Raw genomic sequence first — 22109 nt, 5'->3', positions numbered from 1 at the left:
GCAGCAAATTTAATGGCGGAAGCTCTGAATAGAACTCCTACAGCTCCAGCCAGTCAGCCACAACAGACACCTGCCGCTTCATCAGCTACACCTGTCCAAGATAAGCTAATTTCATGTTAGCCAGGTGTGCTGCTAATCGTCGACATATTATACGGGACACGTGTGGTTTAAATTAGATAACAGTTTGTGAGTTGAGCTGAAAATGTGTTCGGTAGGCTCATTATACGTCATGTGTAATGCGTTCATTGTTAATGATGGAAGCATAAAACCAGTTTGCTAATCGGCTAGATAAATTGAGCTAGCAGTGACATCCCAAGATAGAAGTTGAGGCTATTTTAGCTGACTGGTGACCAGCTGTGGCGTTTTTCTGGGTAGCAAGGCTCTTCGCTCCGTATAACGGTGGAGCCAGAAGGAAGGTGGTGAGACGGCCCCGCAGTCCACGTTAGGCGAACAAGCTACACACACACTGTTGTTTGGCTGACCACAGGGCGGATACAGTTCCAAGTATACTGCTTAAAGCGGACCTTCTTGCTTCAGGACTTGGAGAGCAAAAAGTGACACTTTCAGGTTAGTGTGAAACCAGGAATTGACCAAAAAAAAAAAAAAAAAAATCTATTGTATATTAACTCATTGAAGTTATTTGTAGTTTAACCCAATATTTTAATGTAGTCCTAATATTTCCGGTTCATATTCAAGTCAGCAGTGGTGGATTATGGATTTTCAGAATGTGAATAATAGTTATCACAAGCTTATTTGCTTACTTTTAAAAGTCAATATAAATTATGCCTTTTTTAAATTTGTTTCTTAGTGTCACAAACCGGGAGATTGGACTCAAATAAATCAGTATTCCAGAGAAAGGTAAAAATGGTTTATTTGAACAATGAGAATGTGTAATGGTGTTCTATCCGGTCTCGCTTGGTCAGCTCTTCTGTGGGGGTATGAGAACAGGTGTTAGAAGGCAGGGAGTCCGTGACAAAGATGCAGGATATTATAGATTCACGTACCGGGTGCTGTAGTGTAGTTGGTGAGAGTAAACTGGCAGGACCGGAAAGGCCAGACAGGAGACCGCTGGAGTGGGTAGACAACTGCTGGATAGAGAACAGGTTAGTGGAGGAATAACTGGCGGGGGTCAGGGTCTCCAGCCCACAGAAGCGGGTGCGTCTGGGCAGAGAAGATAAGTCCGTGATCCAGAATCCAAATCCAAGAATCAGTCCAGAGGTCAGTAATCCAGAAATCCAATAATCAAACAGAGTTACCAGTCAGGGGGCAGGCTGAGACGGGGATCCAGGTCCAAAAACAAGGTCAACAATAGGCAGGCAGGCAAACAGGCAGAACAACGGCTGGATGCGTGCAGGGAAGAACCAAGACGATCTGGCGGAGAGAAGCTGTCACAGGCAAGTATTTAAAGGTCCCATATTATACACTTTATTCCCAATCTGAGACCATTCATTAATATCTAAATGAAATATTTCCGCCATGGTATGGACAAATCGACCCTCAGTTTGAGTGCAGCGGCTTCTCTTCACCTCCCTCTTTTTAGCAGCTTCAGAAATGTGCCGTTTATGGTGGGCGGAACCCTGGTGGAGCAGCTCAGCTGTTGGCTCCGCCCATCGCATCGCCCGTCATGAGGTGATTGACAGGTTAATATATTTTCAAGCTATCAGACTAATAAGGCCGAAACGATAAAATAACTGCCAGCTCTTACCTCTCCAGCTGTGTCACGGACAGTTGGTATTGAACCTGGCTTCAGCTTCAAACTGTTGGTGAAGCCTGCTTTCCATGCCCCCATGTTGTGGAAACAGTCCTCTTTGAAATGCTGGCCACAGACATGCAAAACCTTTGGAAGTTTTCCGGGTACATTTCCTCCAAAAATAAAATTAATCCACTCAGTCCTCGTGGGTTCAGTGGATGGAAGTAAAAAAACGTTTTCGTGTTCATTTATGCAGCCACAAACAGAACAGTGCTTCTGTCGCTTAGCCATGTCCGCTAACGAGGGTTGCCGAAGAGGGAAAAACACTGGGCGCTAGGTGATTTTTAGAGGGCGGGCTTTGAGAGCCGGTAGACGGGTCCATCGCTCTGTGGGGAGTGGTTATTGTCCCTTATGACGTCATAACGTACACGCTTTCAAACAAGCTCATTTCAGCGCTTACTTCCCTAGAGGTGGAGCAGGGGGGAGAGAGAGCGCCTGAAAGAGTTTCACACTTACGGGTCTCCTACACATGCGGGGGGACCAGTATGACTGTTCCAAAACCATTAAAAAGTGAATTTTGCATAATATGGGACCTTTTAAAGGGCGCCGTACAGGTGAAGCGCATTAGCAATCAGTGTGGGAGGAAAAAAAAGGTGCGTTCAGGGAAGCTGGGAAGTCCTGATACTTATCAGACAAACCATGACACTTAGGGAATGATAATGATCCCATGGTAACAAATAAACTAATGGAAGTGTTTCCAAAGCTTCAAGAAGGGGGAGGCTTCGAACTGCTAAAAATTACAGGATCTACTCGAAGTCGAAGTCTTACATTGCTTCAATGTCCCAGCACTGGATACACACTTGCCTGTCTCAAAGATCCATCTGCGATGATTGGACAGGCCACAATCTACACACGTCCACTTCAACAAGATCTACCCTTAGACTGTGTATGTACATTTACAGATTTACTACGTAATCAAAATAAAGCCTACTGGTGACTGAATCATTAATAAAAGCTATTTGTTGTCAGGAGAGCTTACGTCCTGCCTCTGGTCCAGCTATCCCCTGCATTACTTGTCAGAAGGAAGTTCCCTTTTCAGAGATGAAGCTGCACAGACTAAGCTGCAACGGGTATGTACTTCATAAAGGGTAGCTTATTTGTTTTTCTTTAGGAAAATGCCTCTCTTATAATGTTGTGCACACAAATAAGTGAGTATGACCATTATTTTTCATTTTAACTCCAAGGAAACCCATGCAGGAATCAGACAGACAAGAAGAGGGAGGCCAAAATGATGAAATTGCTAAAGACACAGCTTCAGTCAGCGACAGTGTTCCAGTGAGGCCAGAAACATCAGCTCAGAGTGCAGTAGAACCAGCAGTGATGGCGAATGAGGAGTTGGATCACGAGGAAACGTACAGGGGTTTGTGTTATCACATTTGCTATAAGATTGTGTGGTAATGAAACTCTGTCAATAGAAAAATAACTTCTGTAAGATAAAATAATGCGATAATACAATTATTTAGTTTTTGTTCAGAATGTTTTGCAGTTTTGTCAACTCAGCTATGTGACAGATTCTGAAGATGTTGAGTCTCATGGGTTTGTCAGTGACATGGACAAAACTTTCCTCATATGTAGACTGAGGCAATCTGCATTTACAGGTAACAGGCCAACTCACGTCTCTCTAAAATAACTTTGTTTAGAATGGAAGCTTATTAAAGAACCCACTCAAGCTGTCAAAGTTTTCAAAGAGACTCTGTTGTGGAGCATGCATCTGGGAAACCCCTTAGAATGAAGATGGATGTAAGGGACGCTGAACAGGACAGGGAACGGGAACTCCTCTCGTTCTATAAACAGCAGCAAGAATGGGCATGTCCACTTCATTGTACTCTTGCTGGTAAGTAATACAAAGTTTGTAATATAAATGTATCAATAAAGTTTATACCACTTAAGTTTATCATATGGAATTGTTAAATGGGATCCAGAAAATTATATAATTGATGACCACAAATGAAAATATGCCATACACTGTTTTCCTGTTATCTGGAGTCAGTATTAAGGATGCTATAATACAATTAGAGCCAATAGAATATTGACTATTTTTTCCCTTGCTGTTTAAATGTTACATAATCCAGTTACCCGTATCAGTTAGCACCTGTTTTTTTCCCACTGTGTTATTATTATTTTATATCAGGTGATGTTGCTGTTGGAGAGGGAGTGAAGCGGTACTTTCTGACAACAATTTCCAAACTCCAGTTTGGATTCAGACTAGATCTTGGTAAGTCTGTTATTATATGGTTAATATGATGGTTTTTCTTTTTAAGTGTATTTTTTGTGACTTTATCCCCTTCTCTCTTGGTACTCTACAGGAGGAATGGGCCGAACGCTGCTATTTTTGAGGGTGAACCTGACCATCTTGTTCCAGCAGTATCTGAGGTGCTTATTGAAAGCAACCTCTTCCAGGTTGCAGGAAAGGATGTTGGCCCACACCTTTCTGCATGATGGTCCTCAAGTCACAGGATTAAGTCCTGCTGTAATTCATGTACTCTTCAATGGGGACCCTGAAATGGCAACTGTTGTTACAGAAGACTGTCCTGATCGGCACATCAGGAGTATCATAAAACTCGTAAGTTTAAATATAAAACTTTGCCTTGCAAATACTGTTTGGACAAACGTAATAACTTTTATGGTCTTGATTCTAGCTTGAACATGAAGAACTTACACCGGAACAGAAGCACATCATTTCAGATCTTTCCATGTCTTGGGATCTCCCGGCAGTCACTAAAACAAATCAGAAATGGCTGCATAACAAACTCCTGCTCCATGCTGTAAGTTCCTGCTGGTGAAGTGACAGAATTCATTGCTGTAATTGTAATTATAGAAAGTCTTGTGAACCCTGGCTTATGTCAACAATGGCAGAGAAGGAAATGGTTAAATTTTAGTTGTGAAATTCATGCTGTAAATTGTCAATATTTAGTCTTGGCCCATGATCATGTTAAAGTTCTTTGAAACCACCACTTAATGCACATACAATTTAACTACATTTCTCATGCCTGTAACTGTTGATGGGGCGGTGGTATATTTTACAAAATCCCAATTTCACAAATGTTGACACAGTATGGAAGATCTTAAAATGAAAATGTACATCCCATCACACTATAGTACATTTAGAGTGGCTCTGTGAATATGCCTTTTGATCTATAAAAAGATGTCAAGAGTTCACAATTCTTAACTTCTGTCATTCAGTTTTTAAGCATTTAACCACTAGACACCAGTTTCTAAAATTTAGAGTGGAATTTCCCCTTTCATCCATTAGTTGTCCGTACTACGGTGTACATTTTAGGACATCCTCGTAGTCAGTCAGGTGTCGGGAAAAAAGTTGTCAGAAATAAAGTTGTCAGAGTCGAAGTGTGTCTCAAACCGCGCACTTACATGAGTGCACTGGAAGGTAGTGTGTAGTGCGCACTAAGCACTACCTTCTGTAGTGCACACTATCGTGGGTAAGTGCTGAGCACTAATGTTTTGCACTTACCAGTAGTGACGTACAGGATCGCAGGATCCTCCTCGGGCTGCACATGAATTAGAACGTATGCTTATTTATTTTAAGGTATATATGACCTCCTACATGCTGCCTAATAGCAGCGCCGCTCCGTTAATATACTTTTTTTTTTTTAGGACAATCCGTCCAAGTTCTTCCAAAATCTAAAATCACGTTAACATACGTGTATTTTAAATGACTGAGATGGTTATTTCATTTACCAAGACCATGATCTGCATATTCCTTAACCAAAATAACTTCTCCCTTTTTAAAATCATTACAATTTCTGTGTTTAAGATGCTCCTAGAAAAAATCAAATGGCCAGTTGAGGACAGTGATGATGAAGACTTTGACTTGGAGTCCACATGCCACATCTCTGGTTTTCTAAGGATGTTCATTGAAACGGGTACACCCACCTGATGTGGCTAATGTGTTGGTCTCTTTACACTTTTGGATATGATCAATTTAAAGTCTGTTTTCTTTAATCCATTTTATGTCTTTGAGCTTCTTCAGGTACACTGGCCCAGCTGCTGACATTCTGGGTTGGCTGGGAGATGCTTCCTCCTGAGCTGAAGGTGGAGATTTCTGAGGGAACCTTCCCTATGTCCTCCACATGCTTCGAAACACTAAAGCTGCCAGCTTATTTCAAAACTTACATGGACTTTGAGAAAGCCCTTTTCTCTGCCATAACATGGATTTGGGCTTGTTTAAGTTTTTTTTTTGTTTTGTTTTGAGCCCTGCACTGATCAGTAATCAGGCCAGTTGACACAAGTTCAGAGTCTTTAACTATGCAGTAGTCCATTTTATTCAACATTTTTTTCCCAACACCCCCCCCCCCCCCCAACCCAATTTACTGAAACCAAACAGTTCTGCATCTGCAGTCTTAACAGAATAGCATTCTTGTTCATTGTTTAAAATTATCAAACAAAGTAAAAGAGTGTTTTAATTTCAGAAAGTCGTGAAGCTGCACATAAACAGCACAAAGTCCATTTATTCCTGTTCTGTTCCTTTATTGCTGTTAAAGTTTCTCCTTGATCTAACATCCTAAATAAAAGAATGTGTTGGACATCAGTTGGCCATCATTCTTGATAAAACTTGCACAGTCTCTACATATGATCTGAGTGCATCGGTTACAGAAACCCCTGGAGCTGGCAAGTTGGCAACCTCTTCATCTGAGAGCTCACGGGCCAGCTGGACCTCTGGGACTGACACGGTGCCTCTGCGAAGACTGTGAGGACCATTCCAGTCAATCCCATAGTCTTCATGAACCTGAATTGAGGACAAGCATAATCAGTCATGTACTTAATTAATCTGACATGTCATAACACAAGTTATTTTTTGGTCACCGAGTTGATATAAAATGAAACTTTGCCTATTCAGTTTTGTAAATACAGTTATGCATAGCATGCACCATAGAAGCTACAGCTCACAGGTTGATCTGAAAAGTCAGATGACTTTAAATTACACTTACATTAGTCTCTAAAGTAGCACATTGACCACAATAGACTTTCAAAATTCATTCAGGGAAAATGACATTTTAAGTTGATCTTTCTTTAACCTCAGTAGGATCCTCCATGGGACCATGCTCCCTGTATCTTCTCCAAAGTTGCTGTGGTGATTGATTCCTTTCAGTTCTAAGACCATGAAAGTTCCAAGCATCTTTGAAAGAATTGAGACTTTGCTGAATAAGTGGAAGAAAGATCCGGTGCAGTCCAAAAAGATGGACTTCATTGTCTGGGTTCAGTGTTCCCTGATCTTCCAATGAAGTGAAGATCTGATAGAAGAGGTCCAGGGCATGTTCATAAACATCTCTCCACATCCTCTCTATTCTGTGTTTAGAATAAAATTGGCAATGTTCATTTACATGTGACATCTACTAAAGTAGTACATTCAGCTGGTATATTTGTTGTGTAAGCCTAGTTGCCAAACATTTATTTACCGCTGATTGTGGACACTTCTGCCTGTGGTGTGAGAATTCCTGTCGGTACCTCTGCTCCGGATCATGAATGCTGCTACATCTGCATTCTCCCCCCCTTTATCTGACCGTACCCTTGATGGCAGCCTGTACTGCTCAACAGCAGTAATAAAGCTCTGTAAGACTGTATGAGCTCTATTATTGCTAGCGACTGTCAGGTAGACCACCAAACGACTGAATCCATCCACCCCACCATGGACAACAAATCTCCATCTGTCAGGCAATTGTTAACACATGAAAAAGCACAACTTTACTGTAAAACAACATCTATTAGAAAGATGCCACTCACTGGCAACAAAAATAATCATGGAGACACTTAGTTGTCATAATAAAAGCTGTAATGTGTATTAAACTGTCAGCAGCTGCACTACAGAACCACCACTACCTCAAAAATGTACTGTACTGTCAGATATTGTCTTACTAATATGATAATGTAAGCTCCCAGATGCTTAAAGTTTACACTGTTGACTATATTCAGAACAGACATGACCTGTGATTTTTCAGCCAAAATGATGATACACCTAGGGTGGGGTTATTGGGCACATCCTGACAGGCTGAGAGTATTGCTGCCAAATATCATGAAAAACTTTATTTCAATAATTCAACTTAATAAGGCCAACTAGACTCATTATATGCAAAGTGAGATATTTCAAGCATGTATTTACTATTTTGATGATTATGGCTTACAGCTTATGGAAACCCACAAATCTAAATCTCAACCCAGACGTTTTTATTTTATTACTATTTTTTCAAAGACAAATATTAGACATGGGCGCTCATGCTTGTACAGACTGGGGTCTGGGCGGGTAGGAGAGGGTGTGCATGCGCTTAGTTTGTGTACGATTGTGCCTTTTTATTCTTTGTTCCATTCATTCATTCTGTGATGTGTGAAGGCTTTTAAATTTTGTTTTTAATATGCATGATATTTATTATGCACAGCAATTTGTGTTACTTTGTGTATGAAAAGTGCATATAAATAAACATTGATTTGATTATTACATGAAATCAATAATAATAATAATAATAATAAATGTTGAACATAAATGTTGGCCATCAGAAGAGTATAGTCATGCCAGTGGGAAGAAGCCGAAATACCCGGATAACCCACACATACATAAAAAAAAACTAATTAATTAATTAAATTTAGCCCATATTAATAATACTCACTTGGAACACGGACACCTCTTGCATTCAGATGACCACGCATTAGCTTGTAGTGTTTGGGTGTCTTCGGTGAAGAATCATCTGGTCTAATTCCTCATCATTCACCGCTGAGAAGAGGTCTGTCTTTCTGTGCAAACAAATAGGCATAAATTTCACTAATCCTTAAACTTTACTGAATGTATGAGGCAAATGAACGGCAATTCATGAAATGAAAAGTCGTGCATTTTGTGTCAGTACCTTAAACCGCTTTGTTTCATGCGCCTCCTGATGGTCCTCTCTGACACTCCGAACATTGCTGCAGTTTGACCAGCTGCTAGTCCACAATGAACCTGATGCTCCAGAACTGCAGTCGGTATGTCAAACGCCAAACGTCCTGGTCCCTGTGTGTGTTCCGCTTGTTGTGCCCTGGTACCAGAGAAGCGGTGGAGTACTTCTCCTAAATTTGCAGTCACTCTATCGTCAATGTCTTGGTCGAAAAGTGCAGAAATAAGTCCAATAACTTCTATATATTCCTCTGTTTTACTTGCTACACGTTCTGGGTCAGCAGGTCCTGTCATGGTTGCTGCTCTGCTGGGCCTCCAGTCCCTCATCATGCTCATCTGCTCCACCTGTGGCAATCCTGATTGCTCACTCTCTTCACCTGCTCCCCTCCCTACTTAAGCTCACTCCAGTCCTTGCTTCCCTGCCAGATGGTCAGCATTGTTTTGCCTTGTTGATGTCCAGCGTTTACTCTTGTTTTCTGATTCCTGTGTTTGACCTAGTTACGGCCCTTGGACTTCTCTTGCCTCATCCCCTGTCGGACTGCTCCTGCCTTGTGATCTCCTGGATTTTGACCTGTTTTGGAACGACCACGGATATTCGCCTGCCCCAGCTAAGTAGTCTGCCTGCTACCCCTGTTTATGACTCTTGGCTTCTTAAATCTCTGCTCGTTTGGATTGCGGATCATACTGACTGTTTCTGGAGCCCTTTCAGGATATTATTCCCTGCTCTACCTGAGGAAGGCGCCACCGCTTCCTACTGGACCAAACCCTGCTCATCTCCTCCATTACCTGGACTGAATAAATTACTTTCTTGGAATCTATCACTGTGTGTGTGGCTGAATTTCCGGGTCCTCAGGGAGACACCATTACAGGTCCTGCTTCCACATCATCTGCTAACTCTAAAATGTCTCTCACCATCTCCCTGAAAAGATCACGAATGTCATCCACTGTCTCTCTCCGGCCTCTCAATCATGGATGTATTATAAGAACTGGATAACGGACTGAAAATGGCGGCCCATTCATTTTTTTTTTTTTTTTTTTTTTTTTTTTCATTTTTTTTTTTTTTTTTTTTATTTATTTATTGAACACAATAGGAAAATACAAACTCTCGTAGAGGAGATGAATTATTAACAAACTCTTGCTCGGGGGAGCGTGCAGAGAACATGTCCATATCTAGACTAACAGACTAACAGAGGGGGTTAAATAAACAAGTATCCAGGTATATGACTAGGAGCCAGAACAGAAAGAAGAATAAGAGTAAAAGAAAAAATAACAGCATTTACAACAAAAAGAAAAGCAGTGAGACTTTCACTAAAACAATAAAAAAACAGACATTAGGTGTGAGATATTAATGGCATTTTTCCAGGTTTTTAGTTTTCTTATGGAGCTGTAATACAATTTAAATTCGTTTATAAAACAGGAGAAGGAGGGTTTATTGCCTCTCCATTTGCTACAATGAATGTGATACTTTGCTAAAAGAATAACAATATTAATAAGTTTGGAGTGAGATTCCTCCAAGTTCTCCATATGTAGTAAAATATCCAAGGTATTAAATGGGGGAATATTGAGTTTAAGATTAATCCATCTTCTAATGTCAATCCAAAAATCCTGAGAGTAACGACATACAAAAAATAAATGTTCCAAAGTTTCATCCTCCACATTACAGAAGATACATGGTTCAACATCGAATTTGAATCTTCTTTTGAGAAACATAGCTACTGGGTAAATTTCATTAATTATCTTAAAATGAGTTTCTTTAACTTTTGGGGGAATGGGCCATTTAATGAATTCAGAGTGAGCTTTATTCATAACAGACTGACTGGTTAAATTGGGAAATATCTTAAAGGAAACTCTAAGATAGTCATGGTGTATCCTTTGTCTCATTCCTTCCCTCAAAAACTTATTGCTATTGATAGCTAGGAGGTTGCAGCCATTAACTTGTAAGGTAGGCAATGAGACAGAACCCCGCTCAGAGTATAATAAGGTATTCTTAATTAAATTAATCAGTGCTGGGGGGATTGCTCGGCATACTCTCTTAAAATCTTTGAGACTGCATCTTAAATTGTATTTGTCAATAAAGGAAGTGAAGGACAAAAGGTTACCATTGTCGTCTAGCAAATCTTTTACAAGTTTAATGTCACTGTCAAACCAGTCTTGCTTGAATATTGATTTCCTACCAACTAGAACTGTTCTATTGTTCCAGAGGGTTGATCCTTGTGGGGAAAAGTTGTGGTTGAAAATCAGTTTCCAAAACTGAAGAACTTGTTTGTGGAAATTAGACAATATAATTGGAATCTTGGTAATCTCAAAATCACATTTCAAGAAAAAATTAATACCTCCTAGCTGTTTAAAGATAAAGTTTGGAATATGGAACCACATGGAATTTGGTTGCATCAAGAAGGCTTTCAACCATTTGATTTTAAATGTGCCGACCATGGTTTCAAAATCTAGAGCATTAATTCCACCTTTCTCATAACTTTTAACTAATTGGGACCTTTTAATATAATGAGTTTTATTTTTCCACAGGAACTGAAAAACAATTGAATTAGCTTTCTTTATATTTTGAGATGATATGTACATGGAATGACAAGGATAAATTACCTTGGAGATGCCCTCCGCTTTACTTAATAAGTTTCTTCCAAATATAGTCAAGTCTCTAGTTAGCCAGTGACTAAGACGTTTATTCATATCTGATAACCGGTTGGAGATGTTTAGATTTTCTCTTCTAAGTGCATCTTTAGTCAACAGTATTCCCAGATATGTATTATAAGAACTGGATAACGGACTGAAAATGGCAGGCACGCCGATTTTTCCCAGTGGCCACTCGTGGTACTGCAACAAAAAATCCCATGGGGCCCAAAAAGCATTTTTCCCATAGGCCACAATGGTAAAAGACACGGCTGTAAAACTGTTGACAGGACGTCTTCAGCTTTAAACACAGCTAATTACTAATCTTTCTATTCAATATTTTTAATTCATGGACATTTAATCCGTCAATTATTTTTCAAAAGGCCATAAAAGCCACAGAAAAGTCTCTATTTCTCCGGTGACGTCACGGCTGTGCACATGCACTGCCGAAGCGCGGTCATGCTGTGTCGGGAGCGAGGAGGACGGCTGTTGACTTCAATATGATGGGAAAGCTGTTCGTAAAAGTTAAGTTAAAGTTAAGTTTCTTTTTTCTGATATCGAGTAACTTAATACATTTGTATTCTTAATGTTTGATATTACATGCATGATAGTTCCTGTTTTTAAACGTATTGTGACCTAAATCCTAATTAGCTCTAGGTTGTAGTTACGACGGCAGAAAAATAACAGCTGGTAGGTAGCCGGCTACTTTAGCAAACGAGTTAGCTAACTGGTCCAGGAGAAACGTGGCTATCTCCACGTCTGTTTGTATGTTGAATGCTGTGGAAATCTTTTTGTCAAACCCGCCAAAATAAGATTTATTTTTAAGGCTAAATATATGTTTTTAAGGAAATGCTATACTTTCACTCTGCATCCGTCTAAATACCTTCTGGAGGTATTATCTTTTACAAATATATAGCTTTTAATAAAAATGATAATTTTTAATGATAATTGATAATCTTGGTGTCATCCAGGGAATAGCAGAAAAATAAAGAGAATATGCATGGGTAGCACAATGAAATAATGCATTAACAAGGACTTCTAACATTTATTACAAAAGACGTGCCTGAAATTATTCATGAATAAAGGTAGGAATTGTAAGTCATCGTGAAAATTTGACACGGGATTATACAAATATACAATATAGACTGACTTATATTGGGCTATTACGAATCCCATATAGAAATTCATCAGATTAAAACAAACCATCATTTTAACAATTACTACACAACTTTTTCCACGTATATTATATCATTACTTTACATCGAGGTCCGATCGTGTGCCGTAGAAAATCATCATCTGAGTTTGTACAGCTCTCATACTGCAGATTAATGTCGTGACAGCGCGTCGCTGGATCAGGTCACTGGGCTGCGCATTGCTCGTTCACAGTGACGTGAAGCATGATGGGAGGTGACACTACTGCGCATGCTCTATGGGCCCAATATGCGGAAGTAACCCGGAAGCCTGAGAACTTTTTCGGCGTATGCGCTGGGTGAGCAACTTCCATAGAAATGAATGGGTTAGGGTCATTCCATGAATGAGTCCTCTCATTCATGGTATTAATATTTTTGATAGGCAATATAAGATTAGTCAGTTCGCAGATGACACAGCGTTACTTTTAAAAAATGATTTAATGGTTGAAAAAGCTCTCAATGCAATTCAGTTATTTTCTAAGGCATCAGGATTAACCTTAAACTTCAAGAAATGTGAGATTCTCTCTATACATGGATGCAATAATCATACTATTATGTCCATAAAGGTTGTAAAAGAAGTCAAATATCTGGGAATACTGTTGACTAAAGATGCACTTAGAAGAGAAAATCTAAACATCTCCAACCGGTTATCAGATATGAATAAACGTCTTAGTCACTGGCTAACTAGAGACTTGACTATATTTGGAAGAAACTTATTAAGTAAAGCGGAGGGCATCTCCAAGGTAATTTATCCTTGTCATTCCATGTACATATCATCTCAAAATATAAAGAAAGCTAATTCAATTGTTTTTCAGTTCCTGTGGAAAAATAAAACTCATTATATTAAAAGGTCCCAATTAGTTAAAAGTTATGAGAAAGGTGGAATTAATGCTCTAGATTTTGAAACCATGGTCGGCACATTTAAAATCAAATGGTTGAAAGCCTTCTTGATGCAACCAAATTCCATGTGGTTCCATATTCCAAACTCTATCTTTAAACAGCTAGGAGGTATTAATTTTTTCTTGAAATGTGATTTTGAGATTACCAAGATTCCAATTATATTGTCTAATTTCCACAAACAAGTTCTTCAGTTTTGGAAACTGATTTTCAACCACAACTTTTCCCCACATGGATCAACCCTCTGGAACAATAGAACAGTTCTAGTTGGTAGGAAATCAATATTCAAGCAAGACTGGTTTGACAGTGACATTAAACTTGTAAAAGATTTGCTAGACGACAATGGTAACCTTTTGTCCTTCACTTCCTTTATTGACAAATACAATTTAAGATGCAGTCTCAAAGATTTTAAGAGAGTATGCCGAGCAATCCCCCCAGCACTGATTAATTTAATTAAGAATACCTTATTATACTCTGAGCGGGGTTCTGTCTCATTGCCTACCTTACAAGTTAATGGCTGCAACCTCCTAGCTATCAATAGCAATAAGTTTTTGAGGGAAGGAATGAGACAAAGGATACACCATGACTATCTTAGAGTTTCCTTTAAGATATTTCCCAATTTAACCAGTCAGTCTGTTATGAATAAAGCTCACTCTGAATTCATTAAATGGCCCATTCCCCCAAAAGTTAAAGAAACTCATTTTAAGATAATTAATGAAATTTACCCAGTAGCTATGTTTCTCAAAAGAAGATTCAAATTCGATGTTGAACCATGTATCTTCTGTAATGTGGAGGATGAAACTTTGGAACATTTATTTTTTGTATGTCGTTACTCTCAGGATTTTTGGATTGACATTAGAAGATGGATTAATCTTAAACTCAATATTCCCCCATTTAATACCTTGGATATTTTACTACATATGGAGAACTTGGAGGAATCTCACTCCAAACTTATTAATATTGTTATTCTTTTAGCAAAGTATCACATTCATTGTAGCAAATGGAGAGGCAATAAACCCTCCTTCTCCTGTTTTATAAACGAATTTAAATTGTATTACAGCTCCATAAGAAAACTAAAAACCTGGAAAAATGCCATTAATATCTCACACCTAATGTCTGTTTTTTTATTGTTTTAGTGAAAGTCTCACTGCTTTTCTTTTTGTTGTAAATGCTGTTATTTTTTCTTTTACTCTTATTCTTCTTTCTGTTCTGGCTCCTAGTCATATACCTGGATACTTGTTTATTTAACCCCCTCTGTTAGTCTGTTAGTCTAGATATGGACATGTTCTCTGCACGCTCCCCCGAGCAAGAGTTTGTTAATAATTCATCTCCTCTACGAGAGTTTGTATTTTCCTATTGTGTTCAATAAATAAAAAAAAAAAAAAAAAAAAAAAAAAAAAAGAAAAAGTTCTTATAATACATCCATGCTCTCAATGGGCACGGTGCTGTTTTTTAACTTCCGGTTCACGACACGCCAGTAAAAACGCTTCCGGTTAAAGCTATGGTAACGTTGTGGCTGTAGATTTGAACACTGAGGGAAACAAAGGAATAAGATATTGTTCATATTCGAGACAACAGGTAGTATAGTTGTTTATAGAAGAGTGTATTACTATAATGGTATAATATATAACGTGAGATGAAGCAGGAACACAAGTTTCAGCGGCGTGAAAGGTGGACAGCTGAACACTGCTGTGTTCCATTGTTACCTCGTCAGCTAAATACAATTCAACCATCAGTTTCCACACGTTTCCCTCGGAGGATCAACAACGGAAGAGATGGATGGTGAACATCAGAAGGGATAATCTAATCATCACTCCACACACCCGTGTATGCAGTCGACACTTTACAGCGCAAGATGTCAAAGAGCCGAGTAAGGAAGGCAAGAGGAGGCGCTGAGACCCGGCGCCGTTCCACTTTTATTTCCGTGGAACAACTTTTCTCTTGGTGAGAGAAGACTTTCTGTGTGGGAACGCACAGCTAGAGAACCAGAGAATGTGGAAACTGGGGAACCAGAAACCAGAGGCTACGAGAGGAAGTCGCTCCACTAAGGCAGCAGCTGGAGCAGATGTCCCTGTCACGTTTCGGGATACAGCGATTTGATGGGTCCGATGTGGACATTCGTTTTTTCACCCGGTAAGTACATTTGTTAGTTATCTTCTACTTTTAGACCAGTTACATGGAGCCCCTCTTTAGAAATAAAGTGATAATAATAACGATAACAGCAATGACAATAATAATTAAAGCCGCAAGCGGCATCCATCGGGTCCGAGCCTCCTGGCCCCCGCCACCCGTGTCATTCACCTTTTTAGCTCAAGCCATAAGAGCGTGACGTGACATATGTGTCACATACAGTTTCTGAGACAGTTTGTTTCAATTTATGGAATAAAGTTTGTTCAAAATCCTGTTGAACACAATGTCATACTTGTCCTCTGTTCCCTAATAGATACCCAGAAGGAGAAAACCATATTATATTATTTTTAATATATCATATGGTAATAAATGGTAGATACCATTATTTACATTTTGTTAAAGGGCCAAATCATATTTCGAAATGTGTACTTTTCTTACCATTTTTTCATGGGACAGGCATAGATGGGTTAACTCAGCACGGTGTACCTGTGTGATTGTTTTCAAATAATGTACATGGAGGTGGCTGAGTCCTAAACAGTAGAAAGCCAGCACGTCTCTCCGACCAGAGGGAACCTATTTCCATGGCAACAGGTGTTTTCATGTGTTAAGGACCTAACAAGTATGAATACTGTCAACTTTGGTGCAGATCCCATGTATTTCTATGCAGATATGAGCTAACCATCACAAATCATTGTGCAGTTAGTGTCATGGACAATTCAGTCATAAGAAGTTGAAAATTAGTGACAAGGTGACACTGCTGATAGAGAAATAATAGACAAACTACTGTATGAAGCCCAAAGACACTAGAAAAATTACAGTTTTGCTTCAGTAGAGAGAAAATGTTAGTGGATGACATTAAATAGATGATGCATAGAAGCTTCCTCATTCCCTTAAATCCACAGTTTTGTTGTGGATTTAAGGGATGTATATATATATATATATATATATATATATATATATATATATATATAGTACAGCCATTGAAGACCCATCTCTTTTGAATACATTCGATAAGTGTTTCAGAACATTTGTGTTGTAAATCAGCTGAAGAGGACCAGATATTAAATAACTATTATATTTTTTTCATTTTAGTTTTTTCCATTGTATTTCTGCACTTTTTACAAATTGAGATCATGTGCCTTGTTTTCCAGTAAATGACTGAAAAGTGTTTCATTATTATATTCCATTTATAAAGACAGATTTAAAATAAATATATTGGGTCATTTGAAACCAATTGTTAGTAGTTTAATAATCCATATTTTAATATATATATATAACTATATAACTATACAGCCAGGTCATTTTAATCCATTTTTAGAGTAGAAAATATTAACCAATGTGCTGGGTCCAACACATAACCCATTCCTGCTGATGTAAAAGAAAGCAGTGCCGAGTCGATCCATATTTGACCCAGCAGCAGGGTTAAGATTGGGTTATTTTTGAACCCAGCAGTTTTTAGTGTGTGTGTGTGTATACATGTGTGTACATACATATCCACACACCACACATCCTTTAACAGACAATGCCTCAACAGCAGGATTAATGAAAAGACAGCTTGGTCCTGCTGGATATAAGTCATAATATTAGTTAAAAAAAAAAAAAAAAAAAGAAGAAGAAGATGTGATTGTAAAAAAATTATTAATTATTCAGTTATTCTGCTTATGTCAGTGCCTGGTGTTAGTTCATATTTAACAATAGTTTTATGGTTAGAACAATAAACAGGGTTACAGATGTAATTATTATTAAGCTCACATAACAAAAAGTGGATGGTATTAGGTATTATATAGTGATATAATAGTGTTGCCTTCTATACATTAGGATAATCAAATGGCAGTCATCATTCGAAGCATCTACAGACACTTGTCCAAGTTGAGGACCTGAAAGTGGGGTAAAATGTAATCTAAAATATTACACTGCCGCAGATCACGTGACTACCTGCAGTCACCACAGCAACCTAAAAAATATTTCCTTATATTGTATGTTATTATTAATTTTAGTTTATCCATTTTTTGCTGAGTTTTGTTTAATCAGCCTGTTTGTTGTTTTTCTTGCACTGTTAAGACCTTCACACCGCAATGCATTGTGGCATAATTCTTCCCGGTCTTGTGTTGACAAGGATCATAACTCTGATTGGATGACGTTCGGATTTTTGAAAGATGCACTTTTCGTTCGGCCATTTCGTGTGTTTGTAAACGAGGCTCGGTCTTTTCAGCTCAGCTTCTGAACAGACAGCACGTCCAGTTCATAGCAGACTGAAAAACTTTGCCTTCTTGTGGATTTATCCAGCAAACTTCGAACTTTTCAATCCAGGACACCTTCTTCATCTTCTCGGACGTCTTTGTGGCTTTGCTTGGTAAGTTTAACATTTTTATTAATGGAAAAGAAACTTTTTTCTACACCCGTGCTAGCTTACAGCAGGTCGAAGTGGATTAACGTGACGTTAAATACTCTGCATTGAAATGATAGTTTATTGTTATTTTTATTATTTAAAGTGAACTAAAATAATAATGTGTTAACACTACTATCCAAAGCAATCGAATATTTTGTAAAATAAATGCCTCCAAACGATGGATATTTAAGAGAAGCTAAGATAGGTTGGCTGGTGTGACGTCTTTTTTTCTGCTTGCTGGTTTATTGTGGTGAACATTGTGTTTCTGCTTTAAGCTCCTTATTTGCTAAACAGTTAATGCCGTTTTTACTGTGATAATGGGGTGATTCCCTCTGCTAAAATTCTTCATCATGATAGTTATTACACTTAGATTAGTGAGGTGTGACATACAAGTTCGTGGTTCGATCATTCTGTGTTACAAGTTTTACTCAGTGGCCATAATTTAATTATGAATTTGCCACTTCTGATTTATGGAGGACGTAAAGTGACACAATGAATTATTTAAATATGTCATTCAATAATTACTTAAATGTGTCATTATATAATTAAAATGATAATGACATACATAAATGTGTTATTAAATAATGAAAATGATAATTAAACACATAAATGTGTTATTAAATGTATCATTAATGAATTAAAATACAAATGAATATATGTAAAAACATATAATTATTTCACTATTTAATTAATTATTTCTCTAATGTATTATTTCACTATTTAATTAATTATTTCTGTACTTCATTATTTATTTCTCTGGTGTTACGTCTTTTTTTTAGGATCATGTTTCTGCTTGCTGGTTTATTGCGGTGTGTTTCTGATTTAAGCTCCTTATTTGCTAAACATTTAATGCCGTTTTTACTGTGATAATGGGGTGATTCCCTCTCCTAAAATTCTTCATCATGATAGTTATTACACTTAGATTAGTGAGGTGTGACATACAAGTTCGTGGTTCGATCATTCTGTGTTACAAGTATTACTTAGTGGCAATATAATTTAATTATGAATTTGCCACTTCTGATTTATGGAGGACGTAAAGTGACACAATTAAATTAATTAAATATATCATTCAATAATTACTTAAATGTGTCATTATATAATTAAAATGATAATGACATACATAAATGTGTTATTAAATAATGAAAATGATAATTAAACACATAAATGTGTTATTAAATGTATCTTTAATTAATTAAAATACAAATGAATATATGTAAAAACATATAATTATTTATGAAATAATTATAAATGTTTTTCAAATTGATCTTTTTATTGTATAAATTAACTTTTTAAATTTAAAATTATATGAATTATTCTATTCTCTCTTTTTTTTTAAACAATTTATCACTTCTTATGAAAATGCATATATTGCATCACCCTACTGGTCTTCCATAGGATTCAGCCTTGAATCATTCTTGGGACACTTATCAATCTGGCGAGCTGTGGCAGCAACCTGGGTTACACACAACCGCAAGCAGCAACGAAATAAATAACATTAATATAATCTATTATGCTTTGTTTCTACATCAATGCAGTTTCATCCATTCTTGCATCTCCATGTATTGTAGAAACAATAGGTTCAACACTCCTACTCTTTTGACATCTTTTGCAATTCACATGTGTGTCGTGTTTTGAGGGGTGTATGGCTTGATGATAGAACATGCCTGGGTCTCCGTTTGTGATTGGTTAGGAGGAAGTAATAACTGTAGTTTTAAGCTACATGGTGGACTGTGAAGATGCACAACCCTATTGCGCAATAGCATAAAATGGCCAGACCAATACTTAAAATATATTTGTAAATGTTTTGATAATTATCAATATCTATCATATATATATATATATATATATATATATATATATATATATATATATAGTCTAACTTATTTTGTCTCTGTTTTCCAGTACTTGTGTAAGATTGTTTGTGTGAGTGGGTGTGTTGCTCTCTGCTGGGTGTGTGTTTGTGTGTGCGCGCCAGGGTGCGTGTGTGTGTGGGTTGTTTTTTTTTTCTAGAGATGCCGAGGAAGAAGAACTTCAGGATTTCGCAGGCGGCTCGGAGGAGGGCTGCGGACAGACGGACCCTTGACGTTTCTCCTCAGGTTCCCATGGACCACTGTGCACGTATGTATCCAAGCATTTTTAATTGGTTGTGATTCAGTGATTGACAATCAAGTGTGCACATATTCTGTGATTGTACTGATCTGTTTTTTTTCTGTATGTCTGTAGCGCATGGCACTGGGCACCGGCACAAGGTGAAGAGGTGGGAGGTGTCGGTGCTCACAGGGCGGCAGCACAAGTTGGTTCTTCCGTCGGAGTCCCACGGCAAAAAGGTAATGCTGTGTTTGAAATATACTAACGTAATGAAAACCCAAGTGAACAATACACGGTGCTAAAAATACCAACATCTTTTCATTCAGGTGGTTTTTGCTATTGGTGACTCCCATCTTCGAAGCCTTGCAGGTATTTACTTATATTTTTATGTTCAATGAAGTATTAATGTACTGTATAAATGTATTTTATAAAATGTTACACAGACAGAAAGAAATACAGTAGAAACTTTCTTTGTCTTTTAGATGGCATCGTGCGGTTGCCTGAGGGTCGTCTGGCGTGGGGGTTCATGTCAACGCCGGGGGCAAGCGCCACCGAGTTGAGAACTGAGGTGCTTCATGCTGAGGTGCCTCAGGATCCCGACTTGGTGTGCGTCTTGGCTCCGAGCAACGACTTGACCGCCAAGCACACCATCGGTCGTGCGGCTGCAGACTTCCAGCGGTACCTAGCCACCGTCTGCAGTCGCTGGCCGAAGGTGTGTGTGCTGGACTTTCCTCCGAGGTTGACCGTTGAGGACTCCCTGCAAGAGCTCTACCGCCAGGAGTTCCACCGGGTGGCAGCCCGCATGGGTACGTGAAAATATGTGCCTGCGCTGTTGCATGTTTATCGCAGATTACATCAGAAATATGGCTGTAGTTTATCTTCAGTGTAGTGGTATATAGATGTATAAATTCTGTTGTTTTACAAGCATAAAGAGCTCTGCTATGTGTTTTTGTTAAAGCTGTGAAGTACTTCCACATCGCGGACCACTTCCCCCGGCAGTGTCTCAACCTGTGGAGTCGCGATGGTGTAAGTAGATCATTTGTCTTGACAGTTTGATGCCCTCGTGTTCATGTCAGAGGCTGAGATGGAATCCAGGACCTTCTGATCTTGAGATGATAGACTATCTGTGTAGAGCTGTGTGTATCTAGTGAGAGATTTTGTGGAAAAAGATACATTTCATGAATGTCGTCCTCGTAGGTCCACCTGAGTGATGACGTCGGCATGGAGATCTTCGCCCAGCTGCTGTGGACGGTTGCTTACACGGTTGTCCTTTTAATTTTAAACAGTTAAATCGTCTTATAAAATATATGCAAGCATTTACTTGATGTAATTTTGGCTGCTGACCAAGTGTGGAAAAGGCACATTGTTAATGATTATGTCTTTATTTTTTGATTGAAGCAACTGGAGACCGTGCCGCCAGCCCCGCCGGTGTGTCGTCCATCCCCACCTTCTCGCTTCACTCCCCGTGTGGTTGTGAAGGGAGAGGTGAGGGTGCGTCGCAGCCCTGGGCCCGAGGAGTGAACTGTTGTTGGTCCGAGCGGCAAGGTAATAATATGTCAAGAAATGTCACAGCTGTCAGACTCACATTTGATTGATTTTTCACAGACCAAAATCCCCTTTGTTTATTTTGTCTATATATTTTTTCTCTTTCAGTCCTCTGGAGGATGCAGTGCAGTTCAGCGGGAGGTTCGTATGATATTTGTATAGAAAAACATGAAGTGTAATATTTGCTGGAAGTTAAATGGTTAAAGCAGGAAAAGTCAACGCTTGTGTATATCTGTTTCTGTATTTGTAGCCGGCTGGCATCCCCCTGAATCCTGTGCTGTTCAGCAGTGAGATGTTGGAGGAGATGGAGAAGGTTTCTCCATCAAATCTGACATCTCCTGCTGACTTTGCTGGTGTTTCACCGCCAAAGGTAAATTGCATCCAGACAAACATGTGTTTAGGTGTTATCATAAAATGTTTTATTCTGAAAGTCTAAATGATTAACGATAGACTTCTATAACGCTAAATGTGTTCTGTGTCCATATCATTTTGGACAGACGCTGCGTGTGAAACACCACTCCAAGAGGACTCGAAGGGTAAGTAGATTTTGGAAATAAATCTTTGTATTTATTATTTTTCCTGTGTTTGTGAAGTGAAATAAACTTTGTTTTCGTTTCT

General features: G+C 38.6%; 2 long non-coding RNA genes across 2 annotated transcripts; both read left to right on the top strand.

Moving 5' to 3' along the window:
- The first annotated feature begins 3508 nt into the window (after positions 1-3508).
- On the top strand, positions 3509-4114 carry LOC121636127. Its single transcript, XR_006009643.1, has 3 exons — positions 3509-3584; positions 3882-3965; positions 4057-4114. It is a non-coding gene; the product is annotated as an uncharacterized LOC121636127 (long non-coding RNA).
- Positions 4115-21459: 17345 nt separating this feature from the next.
- On the top strand, positions 21460-22107 carry LOC121636123. Its single transcript, XR_006009641.1, has 3 exons — positions 21460-21491; positions 21600-21632; positions 21742-22107. It is a non-coding gene; the product is annotated as an uncharacterized LOC121636123 (long non-coding RNA).
- Positions 22108-22109: the final 2 nt, after the last annotated feature.

The sequence above is a fragment of the Melanotaenia boesemani genome, unplaced genomic scaffold (assembly GCF_017639745.1).
Source record: "Melanotaenia boesemani isolate fMelBoe1 unplaced genomic scaffold, fMelBoe1.pri scaffold_109_ctg1, whole genome shotgun sequence".
NCBI lineage: Eukaryota > Metazoa > Chordata > Actinopteri > Atheriniformes > Melanotaeniidae > Melanotaenia > Melanotaenia boesemani.
This window is presented reverse-complemented; position numbering and strand designations above follow the sequence as displayed.